Consider the following 8,999-nt stretch of genomic DNA (forward strand, 5'->3'; position numbering starts at 1 on the left):
TGTTATATATAATATTTCGTATGTCAAAGCAGACATACGAAAATTATCGTCATGATCATAGATGAATAATTGGACACGTTGAAGAAGCGAATTGGAATATTTTCGAACTTTTGGAACAGAGCACAGCGTAAATAAGAACGCGATTAAAATTTGAAGAGTCGCAAATACGTGAAGATGGCCATTTTCACTATGAGATTATGCAGTTTTCTTCGAATCACACAATCATCTGGAACTGTCAATCTCCTTTTAGAGCATATTTTAGACTGGCCTAGGATCTAGAAAATTTCTCACCCTAACTCAGAAGTCGTATTATTGTTCGCAGTTGAAATGTAGGTCTGATTGGTTTATAACGTAGGAGAACCATCTTCTGTTGACAGGATCTTAAAAATAGAACACGTTTATTTTTATTGGCCGCAATGTTCGTGTCTACAAATCTGCCATGTACATTTACGGATCGAAGGAGGAGAAAGCAGAGCACGTTTCTTGTTCCTGCGTCTAGCCATCTTTCCAGCCACGAACAGTACTCGCCTCAACACAGCCCCAAATTCTAAAGTTTCATCGTACTGGCCCCGAGGCTATGGCAGCCGCCTCGGATTAGTTTTTGATCCTGAAAATTCAACTATCTACTGTAACTCTTAAACCAAGAGATTTACTTCTGAGTATTAGAAAGATGAGATGTTAGGATACTTCGACGTATTTTGATTTGGAAATTTGATTCCAGCTGTATGGATCCTAGAGAAGAACGATGTTAGACACAAAATGAATCTCTAGTACGTGAAACATAATTCGAAATGCACAGAATACATAAGATGTGATCCATCAAATGACAGATTTGAGGAAGCCTATTACAGCTATCGTAACTGTAACCGAGTCGTTCATAGGCCAAAGATTACTCCATTTTTACTCCACTTCTTGAAATTTGTGATATTGTAACGTCAGAGCACTTGGCTATTTATGCTATATAATTTCATCAATTTTCCCTACCTTTGTTTCGTGCAGTTAACCGCTTGAGTCTCAAGCAGCGCGATCGCGCTGTTTAGATTCTGTGTCGAAAAGTTCCAGTACATATAAACGCTACGGATGACTGACGGTATTTTGTATTTCACTGTTATTTTCTCAATAATTTTTGTTGAACAAAACTCGAAATATTTATAAACCAATAGTACGTATATATAATAATATAGATGTATTTCATAAAAATAATAAATATGACGAGCGCTATTGCGCCGCTTGTTTTTCTTCGCAATCGATTTAGGACATCGTGCTGTTCGAGATTTTTCGACCCTGTTTTTTCGGAGACCCCTGGCACTCAAACGGTTAAATAAGCGTCTGAACTGTCTAAAGTCACCTAATTACCTAAGGTAACTATTTGAAGATTGTAACTATCCAAAGTCATCTAAAGTTTGACCAGTTACTAATGACTTCCGTGTTTCAGGAATGCGAAACGAGTCTGAGTCGAGCTCGATGACTCTAGAATTAGGATAATTTGATTTCAAGATCCTTGTCTTACGATCAGAATCGGGGCGGTTTGGAGCTACTCTCATGAATTCAGCGTCACGCGAGAAGATTTCAGATAGACCGAGGTAGGGCTCATGTTTGTTCATGTATCACAATATCAAGATATATCGCGACTGGTTTCGAGACATCGGTGTTATGAATGCTATTTGTTAACTGTTCTCCGGTGATTTGCAGAATTCTCTGCCTCTATAGAATGCATTCCGTTATCCGAAAGACGGTTTGTATGACCGAGTTTTATATTGCGCGTGTATTTCAAAAGTGCCACAACTCTGTCCAACGTTTCAGTCCTGTTAGAAGAACATCAAAATCGTCAAAGGAGTATTTCAAGGGTTAAGAATGAACGTAATTACAAGAATAATATTTGATGCTTCTTACCTACACTCTATTCTTCTTGCCAATATTATATTTTATAAGATAAATAATTTTTTTGCATGCCTACAAATATTTTTCAACTACAAATATTCTGAAATACACATTTAAGTACCGTCTGTGTTCGATTTTGTGAGTATCTTTAGTTATTCTTAAGCGTTACTTGCTTATTTTTATACTTTTCAAGCGTTGCTTGCGGATTTCTTCTATAAAGCTGCATTCACGATTTCGCAATAGTGTTTCATAATTTTTTGAACTTGATATGATTTTAGATCATTACAATCGGACCCTGCATGAAACTGTGATAGCTATAATAGAGCTACACGAATTTGTCATGATATCCAGTGTGTTTCGTATCATGTTTCATGTATTTGTCACGATTCATTCTGTGTCTAATGAACCTAACACACAATTTATGTCGCGCATATTTACTTTTACTACACTATAGATTGCCCACTATATAATTAAATCAAATTAAGTTAATCGTTATAGTCGAATGTTTCATATTTGATGTTATTGCTTTCGTAGTCTGGTGACTAAACATTTTGGTTGCAAATATGCGTTAAGCTTTGAATCTGAAGTATTATGTGTCTGTTATTGGATTATAATCCATTTTGATAATGCAGATATTACAATAGATAGCAAAGTTTTGGTATTTTATACCAAAGAATACTGTAATTTTGGTATTAAATTTTGTAACTTCAAAGTCTTTACTACTTGTTTAATATATCAGTTTTATTAATATGCAATTCTAAAGTTATTGAGCGTGATCGATAATTGTTGACTCAATTCCGTTGACGGAACACTCAACCTTGGAACGTTAAATTAACAATTTACAGGGTCGAAAGTAACTAACAAAAGAAAAGGGACGTGAAGTGTTATTGAATTTGCTTTGTCTTTTGTATTCAGAATATCTAATTACCAACTACGAGAGATTTGATACTGTGTACAAAGAGCGAAGATTTATTTCGTAGAATAAAGAGATACATTCAAAATAGATAAAACGCTAAAACGTGCAGACTAAACTAAATAATATTACATTATTTCTTCCATTTGCCATTATTCGCGAATAAATACAATTTTTTCAATCGATTAAATTAATTATTGTTTTAAAGAGATCTTTTGCTATTTACACATTGTTCAAAATTTCTACGCGTGTTCGAAAGAAAGTGTTTAGCAATGTTTGAACGATACGATTTAACACGTATCGAAGTCTAAATTAATCGTATTTGCACGTAACGTGGCAATACTTACGACATTGTTTTTGCGGCGGGAGGCTTCGCCTCCTCCTGCCGCTCGCAGTTTTTGTCCCTATGATTATCGGTGTTTCCCAAGAAGTTTCTCACTAATTTCCCCGAGTAAAAATAGTTGAGCAAATCTCTGCTTCACGATATCACTTTAAAACGAATATTCTCACTGATAAAAAATATATTGCCAATATCACACATATATATAGCCAATAGTGTCCTGTTTTATATCGATCCCATTTATCTCGTCTTAATATTGCCGTAGAGATCGAACGCGCTTCTTACTTCACGTTATTCCTCTGTTATATTTATCGTATTAATTATTTTCTAATACCGTACTCATCGATCTACAAAACAATCGAAAATACAATATATATCCGTAATTATTCTAATTGCACGGCGGCCGATCCATTGATTTATTGTCGAACACATTCGAGATTCGGTGTGCTATTTAAGAAACCGCGCTCGCGTTCGTGGCCCTCATTTTTATCGACCCCTCGCCGATATACTCGCCGAAATAATTTTTCATCGTTATACACCGGTTATGTAATATCTCACGATGATCAGCCGCTCGATTCTCTCGGATTTTATCCATCGTCATTATCAATCATCGATTATTCTTTCGACTTATTAAGCGATCACTTTTTCATCCGATCTGTCAAATGATCCACCTGTTTCGCTCGCGAATCGCTCTATCGCGCGGTACACTGTTAACCTATTTACTCTGACGACTTAATCGATGATTGCACGATCACTCGACCGCGCACCGTGTTTCCGTGATCGATTGAAAATTACACGTCCGCGCTCGCACAACCGTTGCCCTCGTTAAATTGATTTACAGACGCGAAATGACTAATTTTCGCAACATAAATGATTCTACCGAAACGATTTCCAACGCGGCAAACTTCCGTTTGCCGATTCTTCTTTCGAGGAAGAAGGAAGATGCTGCCGGACACTGTTGGGCACGCGACGATAGTGTCGTTTGCAGTCGCGTGACCGCCTCGATTAAGAGATCGTCGGTAATAATGTGGACGAGTTGGCAGGTCGAATTGTGTCGATAGAGTGCGAGTCGAGCGAGTCCACTGGTCTGGGGGGCAGCATCTCGTGCGTTTTCATTCGTAGACGTGTCTCGCGCGGAACGACGATGTATTTTACTCGTTGTTCCAGGTTGTCGTCAAGCAATCACCGATTAACACGTACCGCTTCTCGTCGAGCGGATTATCGCGAGTCGCGATCGCGCGGAATATTTGCACCGTTCTATCACGAAACGAAAGAACAAGCTGAAAAACGGAGTAGCACAGGCAGCATCACGAGAGCACGAGGATAAGCTGTTCGGTGGACGACGATGTCGACCCCTGGACGATCGAAACTACCGACAGAGTCACTCTGACAATGCGCATGCGAGCCGGGCTTCGCGCCAATTTCTTTCCCTCACATTGCCTTTAGAGTCGTTCCTCGTTCGTCACTATTTTATAGTCGTTCTTGGATTTATGAATATTACCACTTAATAGTTTAGGCTCTTATCTATAATCTTATCTATAATTTTATATATATGACGATAGAGAACATTTTACGTCATAACGCCAGCTTTGTTAACTCTATTTCGTTCTTTGAATCATTGTCGACTCAGTCGTATTTTTCTATCGTTAAAATTTTTCTTGAATTGAATTGAAAATACGAAAAAATCATTATCGATATCTCGATTTTTCGTTTTTTACATTTTTCTACATTTTTTTTTTAAATCACGGAGAGCCTATTTGCTTGGCGAAATAAAGAATACGATTGGGACGTAAAATTTTGAGCACCGGCGAGGAATTCAAGAGTTACGATCACTGTTATAATCGTCGACTATCGAGGACGCTTTTCCATGAATATAAAGACGCGTTGTCTAAACTAGTAAAACTGTTGTAAAACTTGCATTTCAGTTATTGAAGTGCGCGAGGTCGCTACTTACATTTCTTTGCGCTTTTATGGTATTTGGTATTTATGGTATTTTCGTGGCGCGTTCAATCTCAATAATACGAAAGAAAGTACTTTGCTCTTGCAGCAACTTCTTTTCGCAACTTTATTGTCGTCCGGTTTCTGGAAAGGTTCTCAAGGATGTTCTTAATCTTCTGTCATTTACGTTTTGTACTAGTTTTGTTGTCACGCTGTATGAGAGATGTTGAGAAAACATAAACATTAGTCGTGAATAAACTTTGCATGCGAGTGAAGTGGAACGTAATAAATATATGCAGAATTGTATACAAAGTAATAACAATTACATGCAAACTTTGTATGTTTTTATATCTAATACAATAGTTGCAAGCAGTAAATGTGAAATATTATTGCGTATGGAACATAATTACTTCTCAGTTATGTTAAATTCTTAAATATTGTTGATTTTAAGACTCCAAATTTCACATTGGCAATATAAAAATATACATGTATCAAATATATTAAATTTTTGTATAAAATGTAATAACAGATAACGTTCTTTATTAAAGCTTTAATCCCTTAAAACCGCTTTAAGTATAAGTAACCTTTTAAAAAATAGTTCTTGACGATATTTGTCACGAAATATGTAGCATGAAATATTTTTCAAAGAATTTTGCGTAATTCTTTAATTTTCGAATTATGTAAAATAACGTTACTAAAAGAAAGAACAGCGTTACCTCTTAGTTTGAAGGGTTTTAATATATTGAAGAATAATTTGATTTTAATTTTTAATAATTCTCATGCAAACAGTTTTTAATTTTGTTTAAATTCACTCAGTAGTTTCTCGCTTCCGACGAAATAGTATTTCAAAACTGGGTTTCCATTATTCGCTCATATCTTACGGTTAAAGGAAGGAAGGATGCTGTAAAAGAGGAAGACCTATTTATCATACGACGAGGCCCAGCCGATCGAAACTGCCTTCCGGTAAAGCCACTCTCTCAATGGGCATGCGCATTAAACAATCACGCAAGAATTTATGTTAAACAATAAAGTCGTATCGATTCAGCTGTTTCTTCTATTTTTAATACCTCGCCTCTCGAGAGTGGATTTTCTTGCGTTCATCCTTTTAAATTATGCAACATTTACAAAATTGCTGATATAAAGTCGCAAAATACATGTAAAAATACAGATTTTAAAGCAAAAGAGGAAGTTTCGTAAAATGTTCATACTTCAAGTGAAATAATATTTTTCATATTTAGAGTTATATTTATGCAATTGTATGTATAATATTGCGCGGAACGTTGCGATAAATCGCAATTATAAAATTTCAAAATTGATGCACAAATACGAATATCTTCAATAGGTATTTTTAATATTTGCAGAATTATTATAAATTTATAGAAAGCGCGCGTTGCGATGAATGTTTAGTAATCGTTCTACATTTAATTTTTTCATACCTTCAGCTGTTATTAATGGGTAATTCGCGTTATTACCTTCCTATAGCCTTTTGTAGAAAAAAGAAAGATACGTAGAGGAAAAGTGTCATTGGACTATGCGAAAGAAGAGGTCATTTATCACCGAGCAATAGGGTTTGTGTGTTTAGAACTACTCCTTAGTTATCTGGATCTGGACTTCACATCAATCGTTGCCAACAAAGTGGATGAAAAATGAATGTTTCCCCTCTAAGGACAGTTCAGTTATTATGGATGTGCTGAAAATATAGATGCTTTTTATTTTCAAGGGAGAAATATGTAATTAATAAAATAATACAATGTTTGTAGATTTTTTGAATAATCACGCAACTTTATGAATTCATTTCTTCAAAGTTTTAAATACCTGTAAATTATGTATTATTCTTTTCTTGCTGCTCACTTTTTATTCTCATACACATCATGATTTTTAATATTACAGAATTTCCAGAATTTGTTGATAACAATTGCATGATTCGATGATGTAAGCCTTAATTTAAAATTAAGTCTTATTTTAAAATTAATATGAAAATATACAACTATACAAAATTAAAGTAAAATAATTATTCTTTTACATAATAGAAAAACAAATATTCTATAGTTTTCAATAATAATCACTTCTGGTTATTTTGGAAGAACAAATTTATACTCGGGAGATTAACTCGTCCCAGGTGGTCGCAGTTTACCTCTCTTAACCATCGTCATGATATATCTTTAGTTTGATTGTATGATTTGAAATTTACCAAGGTCGATCCCGAATGGACGTGATTGCAAAGTCGATAGAAAATTTCATGCACGCCTCTAACGTGACTATCTACACTCGCCCAGGAATCCTATTTTCCCACAGCGTTACCTTTCCTTTCGTAAATCATATTCGCGGTAAGTTCATTACCTTCCCGGACAGAGACGAATTGCATTTGAGAAACGTGGCGAGAGAGTCAAATGGGAATAAATACGCTTCTTCTGATTTTCGAAAGGAGATTTGACGGCGATGTCTTGAAAATGAAAGATTCAAGCTTGAGACGGAGGTTTGCTGACGAAGAATTGAGATTTAAGGAAGAGAAGTGAAAATAAAAAATACAATTTTGTAGAAAAATGTTTTATATAGAAGTACGAAAAGAAATAGTTTACGAACAGTCAAATGGATATAGATATGCTTCCTCTGATCTTCGGAAATAGATTGGAAGGTGAAGTTTTGAAAATGAAATATTCAGACTTCAGATTTCAGAATGAAAAATTGATATTTTGCGAAGAGAATCGGAAATAAGAAATAGAGAAGATTTCATATGGCAGAACGATGAGAAAAAGATTCACATTTGAACAGAAACGTTGGAGATGTACGTAAAGTTTACGTAAGAAATAAATTTCAGGCAGAAATTTGGAAATAATAGATTTGCATTGCATGAAAATTTAAAAATAAATGGTTTACATATCGAAAGTTTTCGAAAGAAATTATAGGATTATTTTGAAGGGAAGAATCGAGCGTGTAGAACATTTTGTATAAGACAAATATATTGTAGCTTTAATTAGAGAGAAATCATTTATAATACTGACGATTCAATTCACAATATGATTACAGTATTAACGTTCATATTAAATGCATTCGATAACATTGCTTTGCTACTGCTTAATGTTACATGTGGAAATAATTATTACGTATCTACGACTAGAACAGAATTTACGTCAAAATTGTATACAATAATATTTATTTATAATCTATCGTTATATTAAAATTATCGTAAAATTATTACACATTTCTCATAAATTATCTACGCTGTAGATCTAGAAAAAGTTATGTTTCATTTAATTGTTGTGAAATATGAAAAATTTGTGCTAGAAAGTTCGTGTATTTATAAATTAACGGCGGAGGAAGTGCCGTGCATCAGTGGATGACATCTTAAATTCTATAAAGAGCAAAGTAGCATTTATCCCTGTCATTTATTATTATTATTAGTAAATTTATAATATACTTATACCTTTTTTTAATACTATAAATATAACATCAAAAAGATCGGACGATTTTAAAATACCTTTTAGTATTATAAAAAGATATATTTCTTTGTAATATTTGAAATATTCGAAATATTCAAAACATTATTTTTTGGTACATCGCTGAGTGCATTTTTTTATATTCAATAAACAAATTGATAACTTTAAACAATTCACAAATCGTAATTATATATTTTCATAAGAACTTTTAACAGATTTCAACAAATGTGATAATTTGAAGATGTAATGTTTAAAATTAAATAACAGCTACTATATGTATATCTGAAAAGAATTGCTATATCAGAAATAATTTCAAAATAAGAGATAACAAGTTCATTGTATTACTCATAGTATTAATGTGCCTATTTACACGTCAATAAAATTATTTTGTTATTTTCATAAATTTACTTCAGAAAATGAAGATGCAAATTTTGATTATCGTTTGACACGGATAGTATATTTTTTATGTTTGTACAAAAATTCGTTTGCA

Source organism: Bombus terrestris, chromosome 6 (assembly GCF_910591885.1).
Source record: "Bombus terrestris chromosome 6, iyBomTerr1.2, whole genome shotgun sequence".
NCBI classification, from domain to species: domain Eukaryota; kingdom Metazoa; phylum Arthropoda; class Insecta; order Hymenoptera; family Apidae; genus Bombus; species Bombus terrestris.